Genomic DNA, 18,312 nt, shown 5'->3' on the forward strand with positions numbered 1-18,312 from the left:
ACTGAAAAATACCTGACTGTAACTTCAGCACAATGATCATTCCCAACCATATAAAAATCTAGGCACCTTTACTTCATAATATTTACCTCAAATACAAACTTTTCATTTTCTATTAAACACACTCCAGTGTAAAAATGGAAATGGTAACCTGGCTAAACAATAGCCACCACACTGTATTAGCCCCAATACCTTTATCATGTAAACACAATGCTCCTACCCAGAATTCAATGGTTCAAACAGACAAAAGAGAACCAACAAAAAAAAAACCAAACAGATTGCTATTTAAACTTAGAATGCAATGAAAGCCACAAAATGTACAAAATGTAACATCCAAAAACAATTACAATATATTCAGTTTAGTTCTAGTTAGTTGCAACAGGAGAGAGACAATACAGCACATGGGCTATTAAAAATGGCCGAAACATCAATAATACCAATGCAGTGCAACTATTCAATCTTCCCCTTTAATCACCAATAATTTAAAACTGTGCAGAAACAAAATTAAACTATAAATGCTACAATTTGCAACAAAATACGTTCTGTCAGTCATAATGCACAAACATTATGCTCCTATCCTGAATTCAATTATTCAAACAGACAAAAGATAACAACAACAAAAAATGTTTGCTATTTAAACTTAGAATGCAGGGAAGCCTCAAAATGTAACATCTAAGAAAACAATTAAAATAGATTAAGTTTCATTCTGGTTAGTTGCAACAAGAGAGAGACAATACAGCACATGGGCTATTAAAATGGCCAAAACATCAAAGGTTCCAATGCAGTGAAACTATTCAATTTTCCCTTTTTATCACCAATACTTTAAAACTGTACAGAAACAAAGTGAAACCTATAAATGCTACAATTTGCAACAAAATATGTCAGTCACAATACACAAATTTAAAACAGTCAACAAAACACATTTGTATATTTGTTTCAACAACGAATCCTATGCTATAAAGTCTCTTGCTCTTAGATTATGTATCAATATGGTAGTTATTGCGCCTCACAAACATTTGTTGTAGAAGTCTAAAATTCATGGTCGCCACATGTGGTGTATTACCAAACTCTATAAATTATTATGTACGCATACACATATAAACTCTGGTCCGTCTACTTTAACAAATATTTATTCAGAGACAAAACAACAACAACATGCAAATAATGACACACAATCTAACTAACTATACCAACAACAACAACAACAGCAACAACAACCTAACTAACAATAACAACTAAATCTTATAAAATAACCAGATCCCACTCACAGTTCACCATGATAAAAATTAGCCCATGTCTACTTAAGGGTCTGCTTAGTAGCGCAGCCAAGAAGGAACAGAAAGGAATGGGGATAGGGGGGAGTGGTTATCTCTTTCCTGACCTGTAAAGGTATTGAATTACCATATCAAAGGTAAAGCTTATCCCACTGTGAGAAAGGCATACATGAGCTTGGTCACATGACCCCTGGTCACCATATTAGTTTGATGACAGAATGTCACCACAGTGCAGTATCAATGGGAAGCTGTAACTAAAATATCCACTTGAATACAGTGGTCTGCATAGAGTTTAAGCTGGAGTGGGAAAAAAAGGATAGAAAATTGACTTCTGGGAGCATATAAAGTATATGTATGTATTGAAACATCCTATCTGCATTCCTTGTGCTCCTTATGGTTATAGAAACATAGAATGTGACGGCAGATAAGAACCATTCGGCCCATCTAGTCTGCCCACTTTTTTTTAAATACTTTCATTAGTCCCTGGCTTTATAAGAACCATTCGGCCCATCTAGTCTGCCCAATTTTTTTAAATACTTTCATTAGTCCCTGGCCTTAGGATAGCCTTATGCCTATCCCACGCATGCTTAAACTCCTTTACTGTGTTAACCTCTACCACTTCAGCCGGAAGGATATTCCATACATCCACTACCCTCTCAGTAAAGTAATACTTCCTGATATTATTTTTAAACCTTTGCCCCTCTAATTTAAGACTATGTCCTCTTGTTGTGGTAGTTTTTCTTCTTATAAATATAGTCTCTTCCATTACTGTGTTGATTCCCTTTATGTATTTAAATGTTTCTATCATATCCCCCCTGTCACGTCTTTCCTCCAAGTTATACATGTTAAGTTCCTGTAACCTTTCCTTGTAAGTGTTATCCTGCAATCCACGAACCAGTTTCGTACAATACCTTTTGTTCAGTGTAAGTAGTCAGTCCAGGTAAAAGGGACATTAATGTAATTGTCACTGTGACATCCAGGCAGGGCCATACCAAAGGTGCTTTACTGAACCTGGATCCTTCTGTGTCCCTGGCCTGCTGTCTTGCCACTGAGCCACACTTCAGTACTTTGATTATAGATGTTGTCTTATGTAGTATGACAATACAGAATTTACATGAGCCAATAAATGGGTGACTAAAGAAATGCATGTTAGTAATCTCATACTGTATAGTTTCCACATATTTTATATTAAGTTCTAAGGCTATAAGGAATTCCTATGTGGATTGAATTTACTGTTATTTCTGAGATTGAAGGTGGTTCATGTCTTTCAATTTACATTTACGTTAATTGACATTTTGCATCTTTCCCTGGTGGTCTAGTGGTTAGGATTCGGCGCTCTCACCGCCGCGGCCCGGGTTCGATTCCCGGTCAGGGAATAGTAGTTTTCAATAATTATTTGATGGTTTTTTTTTTTAAATTATATCACTCTCAACACTAGCAGGAAAGTGCTATTATATGACTTTCGAAAAAAGAGGAAACATTAGAAATATAGCATATATTTTTGTTGTCTTACCAGAATACCAAGTAACATACAGAGAAGAACAATGCCCACTTGAAAAAAATGCTAATAGCACCCAAATAAAAATAAAAGTTAAAGCAAAAAACATAAGTGAAGAGAATGGCTAACTATTTGGTCAACCTGAAGCTAGTCTATTCCAGAGCTCGTTGTACAATGAACTTGAGAAGTGTTGAATAATGGCTGTTAAGTGAGCCACACACACATTGTTTTTGACGTTTAGAGACACTTTTGCTTTGGAGTAGGAGTGCAAATACGTAGCCAGATTTACACAAATAATTCTTTCGGGCATTATAACAACCATAAAATAATTTTTTTTTAAAAACAATTTTTTAAAAACAATTATATAGCCTGACCTTTGTCAGATTTCATAAAAGCTGCTCCTTTCCACAGAAATCTTTAGTAAAAGGCAAGAAAGCAGAGTATGTTAGTGTAACAGACCCTGGGTAACCCGGCTGGTTACCTCCGCTATTAATTATTGACCAGACCCATTTTCCCCCAGTAACTAGACGACACACAGTTCCCGGGGTACAACAACAAGCTTTATTGGCCACACTCGGCTTTATACTCTCCCCATGCAAGGGGGTGGAAAACAGGTAAAAGACAATGTCCCCTCCCTTTGTCCTTCCCCTCCCAGGGGTCGTATATTGGATCCGGGTCCCTAGTCCCTTTGTCCCCTGTTCCTGCCACACCATGTCCCTTCCCAAGGGCCTGTGCGTGTGAAAGATTCCCGCCTCCTGGGCTCCCAGGTACAGAAAGCCCGCCAAACCGCCATTGTCCACACAGAGTGTCCCCATCAATCTCAGGGACCCCCAGAATGGTAACCAGCATGAACAGCCTCTGTTCACGGGGTACCTGGGTGAAACCAAGCAAGGGAAGCGCCTCCTTTCCGTACACGAATGCTCCCCCTGACCGGCGTTCATCTATACGAATGGCGGCCACCCAGGGAAGCACTCATTAATTACTTCCCTTGCGGTTTCACACTTATATTACAAGTTGCCAACATTCTAATTGATTAGTGTGAACACTCCAAGGGTCGCTGGGGAGGTCCTCTTTTGGGAGCCGAACGAGGTGAGAACCAATCTGCGAGTGCTCCCTTGGATGGCGTTCGTCTAACGAACGGGTCGGCACACGCCAAAGCTTCCCTTGCAATTTGTGGTTTCCACAAGTCGTTAGCGAGGTGTGAACATTCTAAATAAAAATTCTAAATGGGGTATTGGGGTGGTCCCCGTTCGTGAGACGAACGGGCTGTGTTCGTACGCAGTCTCCCGAACGGGGAGAAGGTAAAACACACAAGTAATCACGAATACATGGGGAACATAGGCAAATACACTACCACACTTTACGGTTTAGTGGTGATCCCGCTACAAAGCTCCCCCTTAACCACTAGTCGGCATCCAGGTGGATCCCAGCGGATCAACCTGTTGATGTCCGGGGAAAGCACCCATGGATCACTTGTCCAGGGCGATTTTCCTGGACAGGTCATCGGCATTGCCATTCTGCTTACCGGGTCTGTAGTTAATGGCAATGTCATACGACTGCAGGGCCAGGCTCCACCGTAAAAACCTGGCATTCTCCCCAAAGACCCGGTTAAGCCACACCAACGGGTTGTGATCCGTGAGCAGGGTAAATTGCTGTCCATACAAGTACGGCAGCAGTTTTTTGAGTGCCCACACCAACGCCAGGCACTTCTTTTCGATGGCGGCGTAGCTTACCTCCTGGGTAAGAGCTTCCTGCTGAGGTAACTGCCATCGTCCCCGACCTGGCTCAGTACTGCTCCCAGTCCGAACATAGAGGCATCTGTGTGGACGAGAAAACTTTTCCTGTGATTGAGGCAGCCAGCACAGGGGCTTTTACCAGGGTGTCCTTGAGAGCTTGGAATGCCTGCTCTCACTCTGGGGTCCAAGCTACCTGTCGGGGCAGGTTCTTGCGGGTCAGGTTGGTGAGGGGTTTAGCAATGGCGCTATAATTGGGGACAAATTTCCTGTAGGACCCCGCAGTCCCTAGGAAGGCAGGCACTTGGGTTTTGGTGCGGGAACTGGGCCAGCTAGCGACTGCCTCTATCTTGGCCGGTTCCAGTTTTTGCACCCCACCCGGTGTCCTATATACTGCACCTCTTCCATCCCGAGTTGACACTTACTTTGGTACAGATCTGTTCTAAAAATTTTCATTGAAACTGTTTACTGATCAATACAAAATTGTTTCCACAGTCCTGTTTACTGTCCTTGTCTTATGCTGAATAATAATAATTACACTGAGTAAGATATTGGGAAGGATAGTCGCTGTTATAGAATGTGGCTGTGTGTATGGGAGCAGTGTGGGAGTTTTGGGAGAATCCTGCAAACTGAAAGCTGTGACTCATTGGCTAGTGGGCGTGTTGTATGCAAAATAAGCCATTGTTATTTCACACCAACAATCTTGTCAATTTTATTTAAAAGCATTGCAATCCTATGAAACTTCAGGAATTATTTTTTAAAAATTTTGTTTGATAATATTGTTTATGTTTGTGTAAATGTGAAATGTACGGAATGTCACCACATGTGTAATAGAAACCTTTGGCAGCCTGTTCTTTGCTTGTAGTAAAGGTTCATTAAGACTATACTTTCAGGGATCATTTCTATAGTTTGTAACTGGTGAAATGTGCTCTAAAGTGTCCAAACTCAGTACCCACGAGGAAGAGCTTGAGTGTTTTCTCCTGAGCGTGATGTGGGCTCCCAGTGCTGCTTTATTGTAGCTGCTGGTTGCTGTTGATGACCGTTCCTATTTCCTTAATTGGAGAGTAGGAGGGAGAGAACACAAGCTGAGTGGTTACTACATACTCTGTCAATGAATAGATTACGTAAGCAAGCATCTATAATAAATATTATTACAACTATCTTAACCCCTTAACGCCGTTACGGCGTTCTATGCCGTCGCGGCTTTAATGGGCTTTAAAGCCGTTGCGGCGGCATAGAACGCCGTAACGGCTTGCAGCCCCAGGAGCAGAGGTGTACTCACCTCCGCCGCGATCCTCTTCTGGGGGGCTGTCTGAGAGCCCAGGCAGCCCCCCTCCGGCAAATGAGGCCCCCGGGGGCCATGTGATCGCTCTCAAAGAGCGATCACATGGCCCCCTATAGCTGGCTATGGATCTGCCAGCAGGGGGACTGTTTAAAATATTAGACAGTCCCCCTGCTGGTAGGTAGTGTAAAAAAATAAATATAAAAATGTTATAAAATAAATTAAATGGCTTTTTATATATATATAATATGTATATATATTATATATATAATATATATACATATTATATATATGTAACGTCATACGTAATGTATTTTAATATTAATATTAGTATATATATTAATATTAAAATACACTTAGAATGACGTTACATATATATAATATGTATATATATTATATATATAATAGATCTACATATATATATTATATATATATACGCATAATTACAATAATAAATAAATAAAATAATTAAATAAATAAATAAAATATTGAAACAAAATATAAAATAAATTATATATTCATATGTAATTTCATTCTAACTGTATTTTGTTATTAATATATATATATTGGAAACAGAATACACTTAGAATGACATTCTATATATATCTATCTATATATAAAATACAAATAACCGCAAATATATATAGAGAGATAAATACATATAATTACATAAAAGATTACATTAGTATACACGTAGAATTTATATACCTATAAATGCATATATATTAAAATTCTACGTGTATATTTAAGTAATTTTTTAACATAATTATGTCATTTGATTAATTAAAATTTGATTGACATGCCTGACAACACAGGGAGAAAGTGCAGAGAATTTAATTCGCATGCACTATATTAGACCCTGTAACTCTCCAAGACACCATAAAACCTGTACATAGGGGGTACTGTTTTACTCGGGAGACTTCGCTGAACTCAAATATTAGTGTTTAAAACTGGTAAATTGTATTACAACGATGATATTTTAAGTAAAAGTGAAGTTTTTTTGCATTTTTTACAAACAAACGGCACTTTTATGGACTATATTATTGTTGTAATATGTTTTACTGTTTTAAAACACTAATATTTGTGTTTAGTGAAATCTCCCGAGAATAACAGTACCCCACATGTACAGGTTTTATGGTGTTTTGGAAAGTTAGAGAGTCACATATAAGGCTTGCATTTCATTTTTTTGACATTGAAATTTGCCAGATTAGTTATGTTGCCTTTGAGACCGTATGGTAGCCCAGGAATAAGAATTACCCCCATGATGGCATACCATTTGCAAAAGTAGACAACCCAAGGTATTGCAAATGGGGTATGTCCAGTCATTTTTAGTAGCCACTTAGTCACAAACACTGGCCAAATATTAGTTTTTTGCTTTTTTCACACAAAAACAAATATGAACGCTAACTTTGGCCAGTGTTTGTGACTAAGTGGCTACTAAAAAAAACTAAACATACCCCATGTTCAATACCTTGGGTTGTCTACTTTTTCAAATGGTATGCCATTATGGGGGTAATTCTCATTCCTGGGCTACCACACCGTCTCAAAGGTAACATTACTAATCTGGCAAATTTCAATTTGAAAATGGAACGTTCTATATTTGACCCTGTAACTTTCCAAAACACCATAAAACCTGTTAATGGGGGGTACTGTTGTACTCGTGAGACATCGCTGATTACAAATATGTGCATTTTGTTGCCGTAAAACCTAACAGTATTATGACATTTACAGCTAAAATGTGAGGCGGAACTACAAATTTAAAAAAAAAAATCAAATTTCTCACAGTTTTTTTTAATTTTATTCATAATAAATTGTTTCAAATACAAATATTTTATATGAAATGAAAGCCCTGTTTCTCCTGAACAAAATGATATATAATAAGTGTGGGTGCATTTAATATGAAAGAGGGGAACTACGGGTGAACAGACATATAGCGCAAATTCCAGTTTTTGTTTACGTTTTGTTTTGATCAGAACGTGCACTATTGACTCCGTCCTGAAGGGGTTAACAAAGATATCTCGTCAGGAGCTGGTATGCTCTAAAGTGTTTTTGAAATTGTCTCATTTGTTATCTATGTTTTAATTAGTGTGTGCGTTATTTCTTGGCTTTTTTTGTCGTGTGTAATCATTTGTCAGTCATGCGCCATCTGTTGGCTGCAAAGTGTATGTTCTGAAATCTATCAGTATTTACGTCATCTGTTGGTAGCTGTATGTATTGCATTCCATTTAAAACATTGTCTGATTTCTTACTAAATGTACACATACTGAAAAGGTTTGTGTCTGCTTCCTAACATCCAGCGGGGGGAGGGAGAGTACTTATTATCTATATTAAGTACTCATTTTAACTCTGGTTTAGTGAGTATTACAGAGTAAATTTCAATCCCCTGTGTCCCCCGGTGCGTTGGATCAAACTCTCACACATGGGGTGAATTAACCCGTTCACTTCCAAATTCTTTCAAGAATCTCGATTTCGCCAGAAATTAAAGTTTGCTACCGATCTGTTCTAAAATGTTCTATTTAAACTGTTTACTGATCACTTAAAACTTGTTCCCAGTCCTGTTTTCTGTCCTTCTATGTTAGATAATAAATACACCGCGTAAGACAGTGGGAAGCATATTTGCTGTAATGTCCATAGGCTTTTATAACACTCTGAATTTCTGAATTTCCTGTGTTCAAGCACAAAGTGGGTGCTGTACAATGTAACACAGTCCATAAACAGTACTGCAACATTTATAATAGGGATAAGAAGCTGCTAGATCAGGTAGGTACAAAAGCTTTAGGCAGTAAGAGTGTCCCTGCTTTCTTACTTTATAAAAGGACTTATTTAAAGAGAAATCAGTCCTTTAAAGGGACACTACCGGCACTTTAACAACTTCATCTTATTGAACTTACAGAACTTCATCTTATTGAAGTTGTTATAGTGCCTGCAGTACGAATTGCCGAAATCTAATATTAAACGATTAATAGCTTCAAGCCACGCCTCCAAGCCCTCTGGGTATGAGAGCCAGGAATCTTACTTAAAGGTTTTTTTCCTGGCACTATAGCTTCCCCTCCCTTGCACCTCCCCACCTCCCCACCTCCCCGTAGTGCAGAAAGGGTTAAAATAAAACTTATTTTGCTTACCTCAGTCCTTGGTCACCTCATCAGATAGGAAGCTAAGAGAAATATCCGATTTACAATTTGTCTCTAATTCAGTCTCCTGGGAACAGCCTGAGGATTGGTAGCCTATTCGCAGTGTAATTACCATACTGCCTCCCAGAATGCATAGCACAGACCTAGCATGCACACATGTCTCTCCACAACGCAAATGAGAGTTTTCTGAATGTTGACTGTGCACTTTGATCATATGAGTTAGCTTTGCGCAGTGGCAGTATCGTAGCCAATGAGGTTTATCCGAGGCGTGATTATTGCTAATTGAAAACTTTTACCAATACCCCGCCATGATGACTTGAAATATAGTCAGCAATGGCAATTTTTGACAGTCTCTAAGGAGACTGAAATTGCATGTACAACAATAAAAATATATTTAACTATTTTTCAACAAGATTGATTTATTGTTTGTCTAATGTAAGATTCACTTAGAATTACTTTTTTTTAATATTTGGTTTAAGAAATAAATGCTCATAAACTCATATAATGCAAAAAAAACAAGGGTTTTTACTTTTAGAATATTACTTTGCCTTGTCTCTAAACATGTATTGTGTTATTCCTGATTTGCAGTCCCCTGTCTACAGAACGTAATGGTACTTGCTGATACCCAAACATTTGACGCCTGTCAGTTTGTATGTGCCCTGATTCCATGACAGTTAAGCATGCTGGGAGATTTTTACTATTGCTACTATTGCTCTGTAACACTTTACAATTTTAACATCTTGGACATAAAATAATCTCCAGATTAAATTCTGAGAAATATGTGACATTTCTAATTAATGACTTTATTTTGTCTCTGGAAACTGAACTTACTGGTAGGATTATATGGATGAACAAATGACACTGTAAAACAATACTGTAATATTTTATCATGCATGTACATTTTATTTTTTGCCCTAGAATTTAGTTGGTAACATTACCATTGAAACTGATTCCATTGTTTAGTTTGTTATTTAAATCTGATTTTATACATTTGTTATGTAGCCTGATACGTGTCAGGCCTCTAAAAATTGAGTGAAACTCATGGTTGTTCCTCTCCACGGAAATCTTTAGTAAAAGGCGAAAGATTTATTCGGTCTGAAGAGAAACCAGAGTATGATAAACTTAAATCTCAGTCGCAGACCGGGTTCATAAATGTCCTCTTAAGCATATAGAGAAATCCTTAGTTAAGACGTAGCTCGGAGAATCCGGCATAATTAATTATCACATAAACTTGCACACAACATAATATGTATGAAAAGATTATCATTATTTTACTACATAGATGAAAATGGGCATTATTTTTTGCAAAGCATTGTGGGTATGTAAATTAGGCACGCCCCCAGCTAGCATGGTGTTAAGCACATGCTTTGTCTATCTGTTGAGTCTGTCCAGAATGAGAATAAATGCTCGGTGTATTTTGAGTGTACCCGGAAGTAGTGCATGCTGGGATGTGTAGTTCATCATGTTAGTGCACAGATTTCAAGAAACAAGAGCATGCAGGGATATGTAGTTATTCTACGTATGCAAATATTCAAAGAGAGGAGAGCATGCTGGTAGATGCTTTAATTAAGATTTATTGTTAATTTAAATTTAGTGAGTAAAAATAATTGCCATTATTGAAGGTAATTGACGTGTGGTTTTATATTATTATGCATATTTTTTTTAATTCTTTATTTTTGTCGTGCACATAAAACAGTACAAGCATGTCTTGCCACAACAGCAACAGCACACATAAGATTTACACAGAATTTAAAACAGTGTGGCTGTGGGTATGCACATTTTATATATTTTGTAGGACATCACACTTTAGTGTTAGTCAGAAAGGAGGCTAGTAGGCTTATGTTAGGCTTGGTGTCTGACTGTGTGTGGTATAACAGAATATTAACGAGACAGGCTAGAAATTAGGTAGTTCCCTGTGTAACATGCTGAACAGGGAGAGGGTAGTCTGCGGAGGACAGCATGGGAGTGTACCCAAGGTCGTTTGCCCGGCGGCACTGCCTAAATTAACATTACTAGTAAGCTTTAAATATAAGAAGAGGGTCTACCTGTATAGCAGGAGATAATAAAATAAAATTAAAAAAAATAACCACTGGGTTGCTTGCCATTTCAATATGTGGGTACCGCAAGCATTGTATGCGTGTTGTGTGTGTCTTTGGGGGCTGCCTAGCCGATGCCAAGAGATGGGAGGCTGCAGATACATAACAGCCAGAGTCTGTTTAGCCCCGTGTGGGTGCCCTCCCAGTCACAGGTACCGCTGCACTCTCGTGTTGTTCTGCTCGGGCTCCGGTACAGATCATCACCAGGCACGTGGCTTCTGGGTCTCTGCGGTGCATGTGGCCGACCCCTCTGAGCGGGAACCCTCAAATGGCGCGATCTGCGCATGGAGCTACTGTGCCAACCAGAGTGCCGTCTTCTGATGCTACCATGGAGTGGCTTGTTGGGCTGTCGGCGTTGCCGCTTTGGTGGTCTGCCCGGAGGCAACTTCTTCCCTGTCTGGACTCTGCGTGAGGTGCGCTTCAGGTGCTTCCTTTGATCTCTGCAGCCCGTAGGCCTGAGCTGAGCCTGAACGTGTGGATCCCTGGGTAAGGTATATGCTTGTCTCCTTGCCATCTTGGCCCAGAATTGGGCACAGATTCTGTCAAATGCTATCAGCCATGGCTCTGCATCCATAGGCACCTGGCGGGGAGCTTGTGTGGGGGTATCCACTTGGAAGGCAGTCATCTTGCCTGGCAGGCTGCAGTCACCGGCGTTGCTGGTGCTTGTTAAAGTCCACTAGAGTGAATCAGAGGGTTCTCCAGTGGGGACCGGGATAACCCCCACCAGTCCTGGGGGGGAGGGGGGAAGGGAGGATCAAAAGCAGTATTGTGGGGTCCCACGGGTAGCTGAAGAACGAGGAGAGCGGCCGCCTCTCCCCCTCTCTGTCACGAGTAGGCCTCAAATCTCTGAATCCAGTTATCTGTGTAATAGTCGCTTGTGTGGTATCCAGAAGGCCACCGGGACTCCCTCTGCTTAGATCATGCCCAGCTGACCTGGTATTTTGCCTTGAATTAGACAGTTTCGTTGATTAATCGGTGCCAAATGCAGGAGCCAGCACGACACACGTCTGGTCCGCTCGGCAACCAGACTCCGCCCCCTTATTATGCATATTTTAATGTTTTACTTGTGTGGGTTCACAGGCAAATTTTGGACACAGAAGTATCTCCAGAGCAAATACTGAAAATATATGAAATTCTTTTTTAATGACTTTACTTTGTCTCTGGCAATTATTGACAGTGTCTTAGGAAAGTGAAATTATAGGTATGATCACACGGATGAAAGAATGATACTATTAAACAAATATTTAGTCGCATATTTATATTTGATTTATTTTGCACTAAGATTTAATTGATAATGTAACCATTTCAATGAGATGCTTTGTTTCACTTGTTACTTAAATCTGACATTTTACCACTTATTGTAGCCTGACATTACTCAGGCCTCAAAAAATTGAGTGAAACTCATGGTTGTTCCTCTCCACGGAAATCTTTAGTAAAAGGCGAAAGATTTATTCGGTCTGAAGAGAAACCAGAGTATGCCAAATGGCAACCGGAGTAGCAGAGCGGGTTCACAAATGTCCTCTTAAGCATATAGAGAAAATCCTTAATCATTTAGAGAGAAGGTAGCTTGGAGAATCCGGTATGATTAATTATTAAATGAACACACATCATAGTATGTATTAAAAGCTTATCATTATTTTAACAAGTACATAAAAATGGGCATTATTTTTTGCAAAGCATTGTGGGTATGTAAATTAGGCACGCCCCCAGCTAGCATGGTGTTAAACACATGCTTTGTCTATCTGTTGAGTCTGTCCGATTCCAGAATGAGAAAAAATGCTCGGTATATTTTGAGTGTACCCGAAAGTAGTGCATGCTGGGATGTGTAGTTCATCGTAGTGCACAGAATTCAAGAAACAAGAGCATGCAGGGATATGTAGTTATTTAACGTATGCAAATATTCAAAGAGAGGAGAGCATGCTGGTAGATGCTTTAATTAAGATTTAATGTTAATTTAAATTCAGTGAGTAAAAATAATTGCCATTATTGAAGGTAATTGACGTGTGGTTTTATATTATTATGCATATTTTAATGTTTTACTTGTGTGGGTTCACAGGCAAATTTTGGACACAGAATTATCTCCAGAACAAATACTGAAAATATTTGAAATTCTTTTTTAATGACTTTACTTTGTCTCTGGCAATTATTGACAGTGTCTTAGGAAAGTGAAATTATAGGCATGATGACACGGATGAAAGAATGATACTATTAAACAAATATTTAGTCGCATATTTATATTTGATTTATTTTGCACTAAGATTTAATTGATAATGTAATCATTTCAATGGATGCTCTGTTTCACTTGTTACTTAAATCTGACATTTTACCACTTAATGTAGCCTGACATTACTCAGGCCTCAAAAAATTGAGTGAAACTCATGGTTGTTCCTCTCCACGGAAATCTTTAGTAAAAGGCGAAAGATTTATTCGGTCTGAAGAGAAACCAGAGTATGCCAAATGCCTACCGGAGTAGCAGAGCGGGTTCACAAATGTCCTCTTAAGCATATAGAGAGAATCCTTAAGCATTTAGAGAGAAGGTAGCTTGGAGAATCCGGTATGATTAATTATTAAATGAACACACATCATAATATGTATTAAAAGCTTATCATTATTTTAACAAGTACATAAAAATGGCCATTATTTTTTGCAATGCAATATGGGTATGTAAATTAGGCACGCCCCCAGCTCGCAAAACAGTTGCATGCTTTGTCTAACTGTTGAGCCCTGCAGCTGTTAACCATGTGAGTGCTGGGGTTGCGCTTTGTCTAAACCCTCAAAACTACATTTACTGTTTATAACTAAGAAACAAATTATTATTATTATTATTATTGCCATTTATATAGCGCCAACAGATTCCGTAGAGCTTTACAATATTATAAGAGGGGGGATTTACCTATAAAGAGGACAATTACAAGAAAACTTACAAGAACCATAGGTTGAAGATGACCCTACTCAAACGAGCTTACAGTCTATAGGAGGTGGGGTGTAAAACACAATAGGACATATTACTTTATGTACTGTTGGGCCATTTGCAAGAACTGACATTTAACAACTAACACAATTTGCATAATCATTGTTACAAGAACTGGACAAACTGGAAGGGGGCTTTCTGGTGTATCTCCCGAACCAGGAGGCTCTTAGACTGTACTTTAACTTTTGACACCAGCCTTCGGAGTTGGGGATGCCTATACCTTACTCTGGCTTTCTCCAATAGGGTTTCTCAATCCCTCTTTATATGGTTGGGCATAGGGTTATTTATTGAAACTAATCTTGCACTACTTGATTATTGGGCTCAGAGCATGGAGGGGACATGTGCCGGCTGACAAATACGTAGGGACTAGCTATTTGGCTAATTGTTAGACTATAATAGGGACCAATCGGCACCTTCCCTGTTGCCCAAGATTTATATATTTTTTTGACTCCTAGATTCATACTATAGCCTGGGGAATCACTCTACATGAAAATAGGAAACTATAATATCTTGTAGAATTTCAGCTACTATGTTGCAATTTCCTACAGGACTTTATACGGCTATTGAGTGACATCTAGTGGTGGATTAGCAACATTGTATCCACGTATTTGTATCGGATTCTTTTTGGATAGTTTACTTATCCTTTCATGTTTCTATTACACATGTAGTGTCCCTTCCAGGAAGAACCAGACCATATAATTTTATACTACAGTTACTATCTTTATTTATTCTACTATTATTATCACTATTTGTTAGACATGTGCAATTCGTTTCGGTCCGAATGTGAATTTGGACAAAATTCGGGCTATTCGGATAAGGGGGTGGGTGGGGGCCCCCTATATTAGAAGCTAGTCTGTTCCAGAGCTCATGAAGAAAGCTAAAAATAGAAGAAAAGATATTGGAAGACCAAGACAAAGAAAGGATAAAAAGAAGGGAAGGCGAGTGAGCAGACATAAGGGACAAGAATCTCATTTTAGAAAGATGTACTTAAGATGTGACAAATAATGGCCATTATCTTGTCCATACACATATCGCCTTTACACTTTAGAGACCTTTCGGCCGTAGAAGGCAATGATATATTCAGAACAGCAAAAGATTTGTTCTAATTACTATAATGGTCTCTTTTATTAAACAATTATTTAACCTGACGCAGGTCAGGCCTCAAAAAATTGAGTGAAACTCATGGTTGTTCCTCTCCACGGAAATCTTTAGTAAAAGGCGAAAGATTTATTCGGTCTGAAGAGAAACCAGAGTATGCAACCAAAAAGTCACAGTAGCACATCAGTTTCAGACATGTGCTTCTAAACATATGGAGAGCAATACTACAATAAACTGCAACATGGAGAATCCAGTATAATTATTACCGCCTTAAGGACACATGACGGATATATTCCGTCATGATTCCCTTTTATTCCAGAAGTTGTGTCCTTAAAAGGGGTTAAATAAAAAACATACCGTGTACGGTATTGCCTCTTAAAAACTGTTATTAATTTAGTAGCTAATTGAACATGGCCATCATGCCTTGCAATGCATTGTGGGTATGTAAATTAGGCACGTACCCAGCTGACATGCTGTTGACTGCATGCTTTGTCTAACTGTTGAGCCCTGCAGCTGTTAACCATGTGATTGCTGGGGTCGTACTTTGTCCACACATCCCTCAAAACTACATTTCCTGTTTGTAGACTGCATTGCTTGTTTTCCAAAAAAGTTCAAAGAGGCTATTAATTTCAAGAGTGCTTTCGTAATACTACACAAATGTAATATGCGCCTATCTACTATTGCACCCTCCCTTTATTTTTTTGTACACTACACCCCAGTACCCCAATAAAAGAAAGAATGACAAAAAAAAAAACTTAGCATTATTTGAATACGTAAATAAAAATGGCCATTTTGTTTTGCAAAGCATTGTGGGTATGTAAATTAGGTACGCCCCGAGCTGATATGCTGTTACATGAATTCTTTGAGCAACTGTTGCGTCCTGCAGCTGTTAACCATGTGAACGCCAGTGTCGTCCTTTGTCCACACTTTCCTCAACACTACATTTCCAGGTTGTACCTGCAATGTTTAAGCTTGCTCTAGCAAATACAAAGCTTGGTATAGTAAATAAAACACAACACCGATTATGGGTATAAGATAAAGCTGCAGACAATTTATTAAAATAATTATCCTGCAAAACCAGTAATAAAATAGGTGCGTTAACGCGGACAATGATCCAAAACATATTAAAACTAAAACATATGGTTTAAGGCTAGTGCTGACATGCACTTGTTAATACACCCCTCCCAAGCCGGTTTAGTCAGTAAATAGCAATACCCCTTAATTGACCCTACCTGCGCCACCAGTCGGTACCAATCCTGCCAGACCCTCTCATACGCCTTCCATGTAGCAGGAGATAGCGAAGACCTCACCCATCCTGCAAGCATGACGTCCTAAGCTTCCACATCACTTCCAGACAGGGCAGGCCCTCCGGTGATGCCTGCCTGAACCGCTCCCACGGAAAACGAGAGAGAGAGTCTGCAATTCGTTTCGGTCCGAATGTGAATTTGGACAAAATTCGGGCTATTCGGATAAGGGGGTGGGTGGGGGCCCCCTATATTAGAAGCTAGTCTATTCCAGAGCTCATGAAGAAAGCTAAAAATAGAAGAAAAGACATTGGAAGACCAAGACAAAGAAAGGATAAAAAGAAGGGAAGGCGAGTGAGCAGACATAAGGGACAAGAATCTCATTTTAGAAAGATGTACTTAAGATGTGACAAATAATGACCATTATCTTGTCCATACACATATCGCCTTTACACTTTAGAGACCTTTCGGCCGTAGAAGGCAATGACATATTCAGAACAGCAAAAGATTTGTTCTTATTACTATAATGGTCTCTTTTATTAAACAATTATTTAACCTGACACAGGTCAGGCCTCAAAAAATTGAATGAAACTCATGGTTGTTCCTCTCCACGGAAATCTTTAGTAAAAGGCGAAAGATTTATTCGGTCTGAAGAGAAACCAGAGCATGCAACCAAAAAGTCACGGTAGCACATCAGTTTCAGACATGTGCTTCTAAACATATGGAGAGCAATACTACAATAAACTGCAACATGGAGAATCCAGTATAATTATTACCGCCTTAAGGACACATGGCGGATATATTCCGTCATGATTCCCTTTTATGCCAGAAGTTGTGTCCTTAAGGGGTTAAATAAAAAACATACCGTATTGCCTCTGAAAAACTGTTATTAATTTAGTAGCTAATTGAACATGGCCATCATGCCTTGCAATGCATTGTGGGTATGTAAATTAGGCACGTACCCAGCTGACATGCTGTTGACTGCATGCTTTGTCTAACTGTTGAGCCCTGCAGCTGTTAACCATGTGATTGCTGGGGTCGTACTTTGTCCACACATCCCTCAAAACTACATTTCCTGTTTGTAGACTGCATTGCTTGTTTTCCAAAAAAGTTCAAAGAGGCTATTAATTTCAAGAGTGCTTTCGTAATACTACACAAATGTAATATGCGCCTATCTACTATTGCACCCTCCCTTTATTTTTTTGTACACTACACCCCAGTGCCCCAATAAAAGAAAGAATGACAAAAAAAAAGACTTATCATTATTTGAATACGTAAATAAAAATGGCCATTTTGTTTTGCAAAGCATTGTGGGTATGTAAATTAGGTACGCCCCGAGCTGATATGCTGTTACATGAATTCTTTGAGCAACTGTTGCGTCCTGCAGCTGTTAACCATGTGAACGCCAGTGTCGTCCTTTGTCCACACTTTCCTCAACACTACATTTCCAGGTTGTACCTGCAATGTTTAAGCTTGCTCTAGCAAATACAAAGCTTGGTATAGTAAATAAAACACAACACCGATTATGGGTATAAGATAAAGCTGCAGACAATTTATTAAAATAATTATCCTGCAAAACCAGTAATAAAATAGGTGCGTTAACGCGGACAATGATCCAAAACATATTAAAACTAAAACATATGGTTTAAGGCTAGTGCTGACATGCACTTGTTAATACATCCCTCCTGAGCCAGATTAGTCAGTAAATAGCAATACCCCTTAATTGACCCTACCTGCGCCACCAGTCGGTACCAATCCTGCCAGACCCTCTCATACGCCTTCCATGTAGCAGGAGATAGCGAAGACCTCACCCATCCTGCAAGCATGACATCCTAAGCTTCCACATCACTTCCAGACAGGGCAGGCCCTCCGGTGCTGCCTGCCTGAACCGCTCCCACGGAAAACGAGAGAGAGAGTCTGCAATTGCATTAAGGTAACCAGGGACATGCTGCACCCGGAAAGAGACATTTAACTCCATACACAAGTGA

The 18,312-nt window shown here is 39.2% G+C and overlaps 8 non-coding genes across 8 annotated transcripts; 3 read left to right on the plus strand and 5 right to left on the minus strand.

The window, feature by feature from the left end:
* The first annotated feature begins 2,575 nt into the window (after positions 1-2,575).
* TRNAE-CUC (transfer RNA glutamic acid (anticodon CUC)) lies at positions 2,576-2,647 on the plus strand. Its single transcript has one exon. It is a non-coding gene; the product is annotated as a tRNA-Glu (tRNA).
* Positions 2,648-5,379: 2,732 nt separating this feature from the next.
* Positions 5,380-5,596, plus strand: LOC134603737 (small nucleolar RNA U3). Its single transcript, XR_010090486.1, has one exon. It is a non-coding gene; the product is annotated as a small nucleolar RNA U3 (small nucleolar RNA).
* Positions 5,597-9,136: 3,540 nt separating this feature from the next.
* On the plus strand, positions 9,137-9,277 carry LOC134603753 (U4 spliceosomal RNA). Its single transcript, XR_010090500.1, has one exon. It is a non-coding gene; the product is annotated as a U4 spliceosomal RNA (small nuclear RNA).
* Positions 9,278-9,915: 638 nt separating this feature from the next.
* LOC134603823 (U5 spliceosomal RNA) lies at positions 9,916-10,030 on the minus strand. The gene has a single exon (XR_010090567.1). It is a non-coding gene; the product is annotated as a U5 spliceosomal RNA (small nuclear RNA).
* Positions 10,031-12,373: 2,343 nt separating this feature from the next.
* Positions 12,374-12,488, minus strand: LOC134603790 (U5 spliceosomal RNA). The gene has a single exon (XR_010090536.1). It is a non-coding gene; the product is annotated as a U5 spliceosomal RNA (small nuclear RNA).
* An 860-nt stretch (positions 12,489-13,348) lies between these two features.
* Positions 13,349-13,463, minus strand: LOC134603791 (U5 spliceosomal RNA). The gene has a single exon (XR_010090537.1). It is a non-coding gene; the product is annotated as a U5 spliceosomal RNA (small nuclear RNA).
* Positions 13,464-15,123: 1,660 nt separating this feature from the next.
* On the minus strand, positions 15,124-15,238 carry LOC134603840 (U5 spliceosomal RNA). The gene has a single exon (XR_010090582.1). It is a non-coding gene; the product is annotated as a U5 spliceosomal RNA (small nuclear RNA).
* Positions 15,239-16,877: 1,639 nt separating this feature from the next.
* Positions 16,878-16,992, minus strand: LOC134603859 (U5 spliceosomal RNA). The gene has a single exon (XR_010090600.1). It is a non-coding gene; the product is annotated as a U5 spliceosomal RNA (small nuclear RNA).
* Positions 16,993-18,312: the final 1,320 nt, after the last annotated feature.

This window comes from Pelobates fuscus, chromosome 3 (assembly GCF_036172605.1).
Source record: "Pelobates fuscus isolate aPelFus1 chromosome 3, aPelFus1.pri, whole genome shotgun sequence".
Classification (NCBI taxonomy): Eukaryota; Metazoa; Chordata; class Amphibia; order Anura; family Pelobatidae; genus Pelobates; species Pelobates fuscus.